The sequence below is a fragment of the Galeopterus variegatus genome, unplaced genomic scaffold (genome assembly GCF_000696425.1).
Source record: "Galeopterus variegatus unplaced genomic scaffold, G_variegatus-3.0.2 Scaffold17785, whole genome shotgun sequence".
NCBI lineage: Eukaryota > Metazoa > Chordata > Mammalia > Dermoptera > Cynocephalidae > Galeopterus > Galeopterus variegatus.
This window is the reverse complement of record NW_007743896.1, coordinates 3,674-18,148: the sequence shown is the minus strand read 5'-3', so window position 1 is coordinate 18,148 and position 14,475 is coordinate 3,674. Positions and strand designations below refer to the sequence as shown.

The following is a 14,475-nucleotide window of genomic DNA, read 5'->3' as shown; positions in this document are numbered from 1 at the left end:
AATTTTGTGGAAAAATAAAATTAAAAAATAATACGAATTTTTTTCATGAAATTTTTGAAGTACTCTTGTATAACCTAGGCAATCTCTTTTCCAATTCTTTTGATTATACTCTGAAATTTTATCATGTGGTTACTGAGATCTTTCTAGAAAAGTAACAAATTGTGGAGAAAAAATTCGCTCCTCTGAAAGAGTCCTTGATTTTATGAAGGTTCTCACTGTTGGGGTTGTTTTCATATCATAGTCTTTCTTTAAAATTTACTTTTTGCTCCTAATTTGATCCCAGCTAAGTTTTGGGGTGCAGTAAAGTTTCTCTTGAATTATAACAATTCTAGTATTGTTTATAATATAGGTCTATTATATTTATAGCATAGATAGCTCAAATTAAGGTAGAGATATTTGTGTGGAGTAGAAACAAAGAATGCAGTTACTTGATGGTAGAAAATTTGAAAATATTAGCAGATACAACAAAGAATGTATAACTCAAAGGGATATTTTAAGGCTTTGAAAGAGATGTAGTTACATCACAGCTATAAATTATGCTAGGGAGTTTTCAATACAATCCAGAAGAGAGCAACTTGAATAGAGAAGATGGCAATGTTTAAATGAATAGTATATTTCGGCAATGCACATTGTGACTATCCATCAACACCACAGTCTCTAATCACTAAAAATTTTTCTGATTTCAATTTGGTTTCTTATTTGCATTTTTCTATGTAGATAATTAAGTTTAAGGTTTTTTTTTTTTATTTGGGACTTCCATTTATATTTATAAATTACTAAATTATGTTAAAGTTTCTGAGTTTATATTTTTTTTACACCAGGAACATCTGACTTGTTTTACCTTGAGAAAATTATCATCTTTTTGTGTGTGTGTGTGTGTGTGAGGGAATAGAAGACTGTGAATTTCCACAATGAGCTAGAGTGACATGCAAGCATCACGTTTTTTCACACTCTGTAAATTTCAAGTTGAAATCAGTCTCAAGCAGTTTATCATTGCACAGAAAGTGCAGTTTAGTTCTGCTATTGCAAGGGTCATCTTTTAACTCAAGACAAGGAAAATATGAAAAGTGATTTATATTGAATTTAGGTGCCTCCCTAGATACATTCTGTCCAGTATGTCTTCTGGACATGAATTCAATATAGAGCCCCCAAGGCTACTGTCAGCACATCTCCTGCAGTCAGAGATTCTGTTCTAAACATGTTCCAGGATTTTATAATAAAAATGCAGGGAAAAATGAATGTGCAGCCTCACCAGGTTTTTTAGTTGAAGTCAGTATTTTAATAGGAAAAGTGTGGGAATCTGAGAGCTAAAATAGGAACATTTGTGTAGGAAAATGTGAGAGCCATAACTCAATAAATTATCTTGCACCTTCTGGGTTTTCACAACTTCCTTCTTTTCCCTAGAAAGAGAAGGACATTGGTCCTGTGCATAAACACCATGCTGTTACCTCATTAGAAGAACTCATCATGCAATAACATTTGTTCTCCTCATGAGCTTCCTCCTATATTCCAAATGGTTTCCAAACAGCTAACCAGAGACTAGCTTCCAGAAAGTCCAATCTGGCTCTAGGAGGAAATGACACATAGGATTAAATCACAGGAGTTGGCTAATATACACAGGTAGAAACCCCAAGAGCACCTCACTATGGGAGTGGATCTTGAAGGTATTAACAGAGGGTGGCAGAACATAAGTCTAGAGATTAAAGATTTTTTTGACATGAGGCATTCTCCCATAACTTGAGATTTGATGTTATGGGTTGAATCTTGTCGTCCAAGAAAATGATATGCTGGAATCCTGATCCCATGTACCTCAGAATGCAAGCTTATTAAGGGACAGGGTGTTTACAGAGTTAATGAAATTAAATTCATTAGGGTGACCTTAACCTAATATGATTGGTGTTCTAATAAAAAGTGAAATTTGGACACAGAGACAAACACAGAGAGGGAGAATGCCATGTGAAGATGAAGGCAGAGATTGAGGTGACACATCTACAATCACAAAACATCAAAGATTGCCAGGAGCAAGGAGAGATGTGGAACAAATTCTCCACACAGCTCTCAGGAGGAACCAAACCTGATCTCAAAACTTTAGTCTCTGGAACTGTGAGATAATAAATTTCTGTGGTTTAAGCCACCTAGTCTGTGGTACTTTGGAATGGAAGTCCTAGAATACTTAGCACAAATATTCTCATAAGAAGATCTGCTTATCAGCAGTAGGAGCTTTTTTTTTTTTTTGTGGAGTTTTTACTAAGGTTGCAGGATATTAAATCAATATTCAAAAATCAGTAGTGTTTACATACACAATGACAAACTAGCAGAAAAAGAAATCAAGAAAGCAAGTCCATTTATAATAGCTACTCCCAAAATAAAACACTAGGAATTAATTTCACCAAGGAACGGAAAGATCTCTACAAAACACTGATGAAAGAAATTAAAGGGGACACTAAAAATGGAAAGATATTCGATGTTGATTGATAGGAAGAATTAATGTTGTGAAAATGTCCATACTACTCAAGCGATCTTCATATTCATTACAATTTCCATCAAAATACTCAGGACATTCTTCAAAGAAATAGAAAAGCAGTCCAAACATTCTTATGGTACAACAAATTATTCTGAACAGCCAAATTAATCCTGAGTAAAAAAAAAAAATAAATCCAGAGGCATTGCACTACCTGACTTCAAATTATATTACAAAGAAATGAATAATGCATCATGTTGAAGGGATACCTGCACTCCCATATTTATTGCAGCTCTATTTATAATAGCCAAGACTTGGAAGCAACCTAAATGTCAATTAATCAATGACTGGATAAGGAAAATATGTAATACTACTCAGCCATAAAAAAAGAATGAAATTCTGCTTTTTGTAGGAGCATGGATGAGCTTGGAGAAAATTATGTTAAATGAAATAAACCAGGCACAGCAAGAGAAATACTGTATGTTCTCATTTATAAGTAGGAGCTAAGAAAGAGAAAAAAAAAAAAGGATCATAATAATATGTTGAACTTTCAAAAGGAGAGAACAGAACTGTGGTTACGGGAGGTGGGGATGGGAGGGTGAAGGGGACAGCAAGAAATGAGTTAATGGACACAAAAAAGCTAGTCTCTATATTATGTCTCTTTTATTAACTTGTCTGTTCCTTGCCAAAACCAAATGTGTTATGGTAGGTGATAGCCGGATCTCAATCACAGCTCCTTAACGTGACTACTGTCATGAGCCACATAACTTCTTAGTCAATGATGGACTGCATTTACAATGGTGGCTATACCATACAGCCTAGGTGTGTAGTAGGCTACACAATCGAGGTTTGTGTACATACACTTGATGTATGTGCACACAACAATAAAATCACTTGACACATTTTTCAGAGCTTATCGTCACTAGGCAACACATGACTATATTTTACATTTGGTACAGTTACAGAAATTTTGGTGCTAGATATATGCATATTTCTCAATCCTCATAAAAAAGAAAGACAGAATTAACTCACATTTAGATAGCAAGTACAAAAGATTCTGAGTGATTGTCCAGGGATATCAGGAGACTTTGCAACCAGAAATAGCCATTATAAACTGGATATATGGGATTCAACAAGTCTTTAGCTCTGGGGGTTCAACAGCCTGAACTGGAAAGAAGTGGGCCTGAGTCAGAAGGCAAGAGTAATTCATGAACAAATGGATGGTTGTGACTTTCCTATCACCCACTCCTGGTAAATCAATGCCTCTCCCTCAGCTCCCACCTATGGCCTCATAGGGAGTACTCTATGATCAACTGAGCAGGAAGGATTCTGGTCTGGCTTACAGACAAATCATCACAACACACTGGCATGGATGTGAAAAGAATGGCTACCCATCTGTATTAGTGATTTTTCTGTTTCTCATAACAGAATATGTGGAAGTGGATAATTTAGAAGAAAAAAATTATTTCTTACAATTTTCCAGGTTGGGAAGACCAAGGTCCATAAGCACAACTGATGAGGGCCTACTTCTTGGTGTGGCTTCTGTACAGAGGCTCATGTCAATGCAGGGTATCACCTGGTGAGAATGGCAAGAGCGCATGTTAATGTGATCACTTGCTCTCCTTATAAAACCACCAGTCCACACCCACAATAACCCATGAAACAGTTAATCCATTACTCCATGAATGGATTAATCTATTCATAAGGTCATAATCCTTAGGATCCAATCACTTCTTTAAGGCCCCACCTTTCAATACAGTCACATTGGGAATCGAGCTTCCACATGAGCTCTGGAGGGGACAAACATTTGAACCATGTCACCATCATAGCCCATTTCAATGATGGTCTCAAAGGGAAGTAGCATAGGGAATTTATGCCAGTTGACTAAGCCCTGAATAAGTAACCTTGTTTTCCAATTTGTATAGAGTAAGGGGTGTCCTGGATTATGGATATACTTTGATTCAGGGGCAGTGGCAAATGCCTGGGGTGGTGATCAAGGGTCTGGAAGGAAAAAAGGCTGAACAAGTTGTCTGGAAAGGAGGTATGTGAACAGACCTATTAAAGTAGGAACTGATTAGACAGCATGTACAATAGAGTAGTTTTAAATACCCAGATAATCAGGATAAACCATACTCTGACATGATTCATCTTAAAGATACCCCAGTGAAGCCTCAATAGGCGCATGAACAATGAGTCTACAGTGGCAAGGATGTAGGCTAAATATGGGCCCAATGATGTGAGCTCCCTGTCATCAACACTGATGTATCATCTGCTGCTTCTAAGTGTCCAAACTGCCAGGAGTAAATTCCATGTGTGAGCACTCAATATGACATCAATCCCTGAAATCAGTCATCCACTTGACAGCAGGTTGATTACATCAGAACTCTTCGACCTTGAAGGTGGCAGAAATTTGTTCTTATCGTATGTCAGGCTCCAGACACCTTTCCCAGGCACTCTTGAACATTCTACATAGCTAAGAACTAAAAGAACAAATACAGAACTTAAATAAGGAGGGCAACAGACACAAAAGTTCTGAAGATTTTTTTAAATAAAAGTTTTAAAACACTATATATATATATAAAGAAATGATAAATAGGAGGCTACTTCAAAAAGTTCATGGAAAGATACATATTCCCTTTTAATTCTATTTTTTTCACAAACTTTTTGAAGTACCTCATACTTTTGATATCGTTTCTATGCCTTCTGTCTCCACATTGCTTGTACCTACACAGCATTTAGGGGCTTTCAGTCTGATACACTTATATAATAGCCCTTAAACATTGCCAAAGACCTGGTTCCTTTGTGAAGGCAAAGATGTAAAAATGTTCCCATGAATTCAGAACTCACTGATTTTACCACGAAACCTATCATCCTTAAGCAGCTATCTTGAACAGAAGTGATGAAAGACCTGTCAAAAGCTCAGTGAAGTAACTAAGTAGAGGTCAACTCTGTTTGGAGTTGGGATGCTGTCCTCAGGATTCAGTATATGCACTGACGACTAAAGCAATGCCTGGTACATGGTGTGGGGTCCCCATTTGCCTGACATACATCATTGCAAGATTCAACGAGCCCACTTTCAGAGTCATCAGTTTCACCAGGGTAGAGGCCCTAGTATTTGGAGAGGAGATCATATCTGCCAGGGGCATAGTAGGAACCATTACTTTATGTGCCTTAAACAAGTGAACCAGCAGGTAAAAAAGAGTTACTCCTCGGGCTGTGGTACTTGATTCTGATTATTGTGAGAGCTACGGCTGCTACTATAGATTAGGACAGGGATGACTACATCCAGAACACAGAAAATTCAGCGGAATATGTATTAGCACTTGCACACTCAGTGATAACTGTTACTGGACAATTGTAGCAGCTACAGCCCAATAAGAACAAGGCAACTGAGGGATCAAACGCTTGTAGATAAAGTTTCAGTCACCCCAAGGCAAACAACCCAAATCTACTGCAGTGCTGGCCAAGGTCAAGAGAAGCCTAGAATGGGTGGTGGAAGAGGGAGATGTTCTATAATATTTATGGTTCTTGGAATTGCTGCAGCAATAAGGAACTTCTCTTAGTTCTGTGTTCTTCTTTATGTCTAGTTTGGAAAATACATCTGGTCTCAATCCTGAGCGGATTCTGACATTAACTTCCAAACATTTGGCTGCATGCTCAGTTGCAAACACTGGATGTTACTATACTCATCTCACCTTTCCATACTGCCAGCTACTTTCGCCTTCCCTGGTAGAAGACTGTTTTCTGGCATGGTCTCTTTTGCATCCTCTGTGGTGAAAGGACTCAAGTGTAATCTGAGTAGAGTATGGAGTTTCCTTTGTAAGTGATGAGATGTAAAGACAGTCAGAATACATTATTCTGTAAAGGAGTAAGTTCTGTAAGAATGTTTATACCATTCCTTCTTGCAAATATAAGCACAATATAAAGTTGAAAATATATGTGGATATAGGCTTAAGATAGTTTCTTAATGGAAGAAACCATAACAAATTGTGAACAATAAATGCCTTTTTCAGAGAGGATGGGAAAGAAATGATTAGATTGGTTTCCATTTTGTGCATTTTTGAAATATTTAAATTTTCAAAACTTGTGCATGTGATATTTTATTTTTTCATGTGAACAGGTCATCTGGATGGTGACCTTCTGGTTTTCTTCTTTATGATATTGTATTATGTTAATAAAAAAAACTAATAAGTATGTACATTAAAAACTGGAATTTCTGTTAAACAAGTGAAGTATCCGTAAAAATGTTTTTTTTTCTCCCTTTCAAATTCTCACTTAAAATAAAAGTGAACTAGAAAATTATGTGTTACTTCATAATGACAGAGAGAACTAGACAGGAAATACTAGTTTGAGAAAGACTTTCACACATTTTTGGAAACAGAAGAGTGTTAGGTAAACTATTTGCAGGGAGTAGTGGAAGAAGTCACAGCCATCTGAGCAGGGATAGAGAAAACTAGAAGACTAGTTCACCTCCAACACTCCTGAGGTTCTTGGAGCATCAGGTTCCACAGAATGTAGAAGTGAAACATACATTGAACTACATGATGATTATTTTATTTCCCCATGCCATTCTCTGCCCAGCCAGGTGACATCTCCTTTACACTGTCCTGGTGAAGACTGCAAGTTTATTTTGAAAAATTAAACTAAATAATTTCTGGTGTTAATCTGGAGTAAAGTGACAAACATGCAGCACATGTACAGTGATTAAATGAAAATCTACGTAGTGAAAATCTACGTAGTGCATGATGGGGGTCTTTTCTCTCTCTGCTCTTCAAATGTCAGCAGCCAGCACATATCATGACCTCCTTGATTTTCCAGTACTATGAACATATTCTGATAGGAGGGTGGAGGATTTATTTTTCAGGAGAAAATGTATCATTATTATACTGCCTGATTACCAAGAAATTAAGCTAAAAAATATACAAACCCTGCTCACACATTTAGAGATTCTCAATAACTTTTTTATGTCCTCAGCTTCAAACAAAAATTGAGAGTTCTTGCTTTCAGGTAGGATGGCAGGACTAGTGAATGGGACAATAGGTCTATAGAAACGTCTTCAATGAAAGCAAAGAGGGATTACTAATCTACACATTAAGGTACAGCAACTCCTCTGCTTTCCTTAACAATACAGCTCTGACCCTAAACTTGCAAAATGATGGCCCTCTAGTGGGCCACATCCTTGTTCTACATCTTCTTAAGGTAAGTGATCTTCTATTAATACCTAATTATTAATCTATTAATAGTTGTATAATCCTAACGTTCTCACCTCATCCTTCATTCCAAGCAACCAGACATTGTATTTCTGCCTACCATTCATTGTACACTTCTCGACAGATATTTTGTAGATGGTGAATGATCATCTTCCATGTGATTCAGTTGTTTTACTTCTTACATGTCATAATACCATTACAACTTATATTTTAGAGATAATAAATCAGGTTCTAGGGGTCAGTCAATCCATATATTAAAAGCAGAGGATTTATGGTTTTGTTTTGTAAAATCTGGTAAATAGAAAGGGCATTGTGGACTCAAGGAAAAATTAGGAAGTCATTAGTATCTCAGGATTCTGGAAGACCAGACTCCTGTCATCTCTAGGGTTCTCTGAGCTTGGACATGATTCATCTTTTTTCTATCAACTTACTTTTTATTCACTCTCTATCATCTGTGTATTTACTGATCCCTCAAAAATGTTTGCTTTAGTACAGTATCTGTGTATTTTCTGATCCCTCAAAATGTCTGCTTTAGTACAGCTTTGGGTTGTCAAAACACAGATTTTCTTCTCCACAAATCCCAAAAGTTTCTCTCTCTTCCCTCCAGCCTGTCAGCTTCCCTATTCATAATTCCAGAGAGGAAAGCAGAGTAGATTTGCTCTTGAATTGAGTAGACTAAACTTGGATCATTGGATAATCTATGGAGTAACAGCCCTAGGTCAAATGCCATCCCTGTACAATCTGTTGTGATGTGGAAGGAAGATGGAAAAAGGTAGTAAGATGCAAAATATGGCAACCTATGATGTTTGTTCAGTATGGGTTGTTAACAAAGAAGCATGCTAAAAAATGATGACAAGATTTTATAAGCTAATAAAAAATTTACCTAGCCATTTTAGTCATTGACTCATTTCCCAAGCTTTCTTCATTTCTTGTCAGTTTCTAAATTCCTTTTTATGTTTTAAAATTCTTCAAGCAATTATTTTTTACTGAGTTCACTCATCTCAGAAATTGAATATTCCAGTTTCAGGATTAAAAACAAATCTTATCTCTTGGGTTTGAGAAAATTATTTTGAAATGTCCCCTCTATCTTAAACTTATTTATTTCCCCCCAAATGGATGCTGTGGTATCATGACCAAAATGAGGGTACTTCAAAGAATTCATGGAAAGATTGTTATTACATTTTAATTGGTACTTCAAAGAATTCATGGAAAGATTGTTATTACATTTTAATTATATTTTCCATAAACTTTAAAAAGTACCCTCATATTTTTAAAAAGCCTTCGTAGATAAATCTAAGGCTTCAATGTATTTATTCCAAGTGAAATTATTCTTTTACTTCTAAAACACATTCTTCTCTAGATGAGCAGAGAATGTTTGCCTACGAGATTTTAATTACTAGTTTAATAATGGTGTTATGATCGCATTTGCTCTGTTCTATTCACAAATAAATTCCTAAGTGGTTCTGGTCAGTTCCACTTTGGTTGGGGAGGGATCATTGCCCCACACCAGGTGACTAAAGCCTACACCTCCTTCAGGAGGACTTCACGTTTATAGGACTGTTATATTTGGGTGGTTCCATGTGGTGACTTAATGGAGGAAGTCCAGGCTGCTCAGAAAGGGACCACTTTTCTCCTCAGTTTTCTTCTGCACCATTCCTTGGTCCTAGTGTCTAAGATTCCTTTGCTCCTACTTCAAGTACACATAACTGTACATGACTTCTAAATTTCCGATGGACATAATCAAATACTGAGAAACTATTTTCAAATCTCTATGATAATGACAATGATTCTGTATTGATGAGGATAATATTAATATTCATCTGATACTTTCTTAGCACATTGATACAATTGGATGTTATAGAATTCAATATTTATTAAATATATGTTATGTACCATGATAAACATCAGAGACTTTAGTCTTTGAGGAAATAATTCCAGGAGATGACAGAGAAAAAAATCCATAAAGTGTTACCAGTGCTATAACATCAAAAAACTCTTGAATCACTCATGTGATAACTGTGAAGAGATAAGTAAAGGAAGGAAGCCTTAAAGACATCTGTATAACTGCTTTAATAGTGTTGGTTTTATTGTTACAATTATAGCTATACATTACTTTGTTCATGTTTAAAATGCCCATGGGTGTTTTTCCCTCAGGTTCCCCTTAGGCCTTTTAATTCAAAGTATTTCTACAAAGTATTTCTAGCAATGCATCCCTAAACGTTTCTTTTGAACTGAAGATTCATGGTAGAGTCAGATGCTTTCCACATCTATTTGCTGTTTTATGCCACAGTCACAGAAAAGATAAAGGAGCCAGCCTGAAGAATCACCTTGATGTTCCAGAGAAATGTAAAATCCTGCAGAAGTAAGAATTATGATTGGCATATATTTTTAAATTGGTATAAAATCACTGGAATTTGAACAACTCAATTTTATATAAAATTTGTTTTCAGTAAATTCTAATTTTTTTCCATTAAATTTAAAAAAAATTTACATTGTGATTGTACATATTTGTAGGGTACAATATGGAATTTTGATATATATGAATGTTGTATAATTATCCACTTAGGGTAGTTAGTGTATCTATCACATCACGTGTTTATGATTTCTTTGTGTGAGGAATACGTTCTGGTATGTGTGGCACAGTAGGGTGATTATGGTTAACAGTAAAGTGTAGTATATGACAAAGTCAATTCTAATTTTTAAATTTAAGTTCTGGAACATTTTTGTTGGTAGTTATTTCCAAGAGAGGTCATTCAAGAAAACCTAAATTGTGATTTGAGGGCAGATTAATTTGAGGGCAGATTAATTTGAGGGCAAAACTTTTAAGCCTTTATTTTTATTTGGAAGATGACAATTAAGCATAGGGAAAAAGTATGAGCTTTGGATCATACAAGCATGTTTGGTATAGACTTTCTCCTTAGTGCTTGTGAAATCTTGGGCTCTAGTTTTCTTATTTGCAAAACAAAGGCAATAATAAGAAAACATATACCTCATCAGGTTGTGGAAAAGATAAAGTGGGTTAGTAAATGAAAAGTATGTATATATTGCAATGCCCAGAACATATTATTGCTTAACATATGACATGCAAATATTTTACTCTAAATACATCAAATAATTAAGCCCATGTATTTCAATTTCACAATTTTCTGTATTATATATATGATAAATAGTTAAAGAAACAGAAAAACCATACGAAATTGTCCTTGATGGATTTTTATACTGTCATATACTCTCATGACCTTAGTCATAACTCCCACTTGCTGGGAATCATACTTCAATGCTTTTCCCCCCACATCAAACTGTAGTTGACATATCTGTGCAAATAATTCCTCACAGCAGTGTTTCTCAAATAATTTAAATTTTAAAGGAGAGACTTTTGGAAGACCCACTTCAATGAAAGGTATGCAAAAAGGTGGACTCATAATTTTTTACTCCTAAAATCCTGTGAATCTATAAATATATGTGGGTGGAGTATGCATGTGTGGGTGTGGGTGCGGGCAAGACAGAGAGAGAAGACACAGAGAAAGCGAGAGAGAGAGAGAGAGAGAGAGAGAGAGAGAGAGAGAGAGAGAGAGAGAGATTTTAAGGATTAATGGAAGACCAGAAGGGACTTGAGAATGTGATGGGGCCTGTGGATATTTCACCATGAGGTAGTTCAGAGGATTCCTAGTACAGATTTTATGGGAAATGCTTTGAAGTGTCTTTTTCTTCTTCTGTTTTCCCAACAGATATTCAATCATTATGAGTAGAATATGCCTGGATCTAAATGCTAAGTGATACTGAAGCTTGCACCAATACCAGGGAAATATTCTTAACCAAGAGTTGCATTTTCTACAATTTTAATTCTCTAGTTTTTCTACAGTTTGGTTCTGCAATTTTAATGAGAAATTATCCCTAGATTATTTTGTGTCCTTCAATTCACTGAATCTTCCACATAACTCAAACGCAGAACAAACATACTAACACTGATGTTTTTTTTCTGGGTACTTAATGTACTTCTAACATGAGTTCTTCAACCCATCTCTCTGTGGTAGAACACAAACACCACACAGGTGAACCCACCAACAGGTGAAAATGTTGGTGTCCATCTTTTTATACAACAGTTTTCATTTTGGGGAGGTAGGGCTGTTCTTGTGGACTTGACAAGTTAAAATCATGAGCCTTTTATATCTTACATTCTTTATATTCTCTATATGAACTCTTTTTTTTTTTTTTTTTTTTTTTTTGGTCTTGGCATAAAGCAAAGACATCTAGTATCACTACTTCCAGTTACCAGTTGGAGAAGAAGGCTCAGAGAGAATGAATTGGTCAGTGATAACAACCGAGAAATTAACAGAACATCTGAGACAGGATGTGCATCTTCATGATGCTTACACTAGAGATCTGGTCACTACATCATGTTGTTCTCTCTCTGGAGTCATTTTAAAAGCAAACAGACAAAAAATCATTGAAATGAACAGTCTTTAGGCAAACCATGATTTTGTTGAGGAGGACATTTGGATATGGGTAAAAGACAGTTTCAACATTTTTGCTCTCTGCTCCCAGATACACTACATCAGAATGCTGCACTGTTCTGAATGTGTATTTAAATAAGCAAGTCATTCTTTAATCAAATTAGTTCCTTCAACATGTGTTTCTAACCTGCCAACAGCAGCCTCTAAAATGTACTTTTAGAATAATTAGAAAAACGATGAAGACTTAATATAATAATAAACTGTGTTCATATATGTAGACATCCAACAGTTGCTGCCTCCTGTTCCTTATTTCCAGCCTCTCCAAGTCTTGAACTTTGACCAAATGTGTCATTAAAAGTCATTGAAACTATTATCAACCTATTCAGGCTATTTCTCTGCTATAATTAAGAGCTTAGATTTTTTTTAAAATTTCAACAATCCATATTAATTCCACAGGATGTATGAAAAGTTAGTTGTGAGCTTGGGATTTTATAGATAAATTATATGTAGTGCTGAGAAGGGGAAGGACTTCTTTAATGTTACACAATTGATAAATGATAGAGAGGAAGAAAGAGCGCATTTCTTTTACAGAGATGGGAAACTGCTGGAATCCCATTTGTTCTGTGAATAATGAGGCATGGCTATCAGGAATGTAGAATCTGGCATTGGATTCAGGCTCATCCCTTAGGACTGCTACTTAATATCCTAGTGATTTGTAGTTATTAGCTGAACCCTCCTATTTCTCTATTTTTCCATGTGTAAAATGACTATCAGAATAGTACCTATTGTGTTTTTATGAGAGTTAAATGTATGCAAAATATTTTAAAAGTTCCAGGCATAATATATGCTTTTATTAAATATTATCTGAAATATAACGATGCCCCTAATCTAAAAAGAGTTTAAAAGATGAAACTTATAATAAATCCACTATGACACACATCTTTTTTCTCAATTTATAAATCTCTATAAATATTTTTAAAATGCTATTAAAGATATATTATGCTCTGTATCATTTCAGATGAATTGTTTCTAGTGTGTATTCTGGACTCCCTTCTTCTTCATGGAAAATCAGAACAATGTCATGGAATTTGTTTTCGTGGATCTGTGGGGAAATAAGCAAATAGAGCTACTGTTTTTTTCCTTCTTTCTGCTCTGTTACTTGGCAGTCTTAATGGGGAACTTCATCATCTTGCTCACAATCACCTGCAGCCATCTAATCAAACAACCAATGTACTACTTTCTCTGCCACCTTTCCCTCATGGACCTCTGCTACACCTCCACTGTGGTTCCCCGCCTCATCAGAGACTTAGCTGCAGCAAGAAAAAACATTTCCTATAACAGCTGTATGACCCAGCTCTTCACTGCCCACTTGCTAGGAGGTGTGGAAATAGTCATCTTGGTGTCCATGGCTGTTGACCGCTATGTCGCCATTGTCAAGCCCCTGCACTACATGGTCATCATGAGCTGGAAGAGGTGTAACATGTTGATTGCTGTGGCCTGGGGCGTGGGGTTTTGGCATTCTATTGCTTCGCTGCTCATGGTACTCAGTTTACCTTTCTGTGGTCCTAATCTCATAAATCACTATGTATGTGATGTGAAGCCTCTTTTGAAACTGGTCTGCAAAGATATTTATGCTGTTAGTAACTTAGTGATTGTTAATTCAGGGATGGTGGCAGCTGTCATTTTTCTTGCCCTAATAGCTTCTTACATACTCATTTTATACAACCTTAGGACAAGGTCCTCTGTAGGGCGACACAAAGCTCTCTCAACATGTACCTCTCACGTAATGGTTGTAGTTTTATTTTTTGTGCCCTGTATCTATACCTATGTCCTACCTGCAGGTAGTGAGAGCAAGGATAAGGAAATCTCTGTGTTTTACACTGTGATTGCTCCCATGCTAAATCCACTCATTTATACCCTGAGAAATATGGAGATGAAAATTGCCATGAGGAAAGCATGGTCTCGAATGTCACACTCAGAATTAAAGTAAATAAGGAGATATTCATTGTGCTTTCAATCCTGTGTCCCCAGGTCAGTTATCATTTGGGATGTTATAGGAACAGTATAAGCTTTCTTATGGGAGTTGGACTAAATAACCTCTGATATTATGAGTCAAAGAAACAAGTTACTGTGACTCAGACTGCAGTCTGCACTTTAAATGGCTCAGCTCGATCCAGGTGTGACCACATGGATTTGAAGAATGTAAGGAACGTCCTTCTAAAGTACGTCTTTGATCATAACAATCCGCTCTCCAAAAAATTACATAAAACGCTATTTTCCTGGGAATAAAATCCAACCTTCTTACTAATTAATCAGAAATCTTACAAAATTGGTTTGACTTTCTAATCTC

The 14,475-nt window shown here is 36.1% G+C and overlaps 1 pseudogene; it reads left to right on the top strand.

Annotated features, from left to right (window-relative positions):
- The first annotated feature begins 13,185 nt into the window (after positions 1-13,185).
- Positions 13,186-14,193, top strand: LOC103582766 (annotated as a pseudogene).
- The last annotated feature ends 282 nt before the right edge of the window (positions 14,194-14,475 follow it).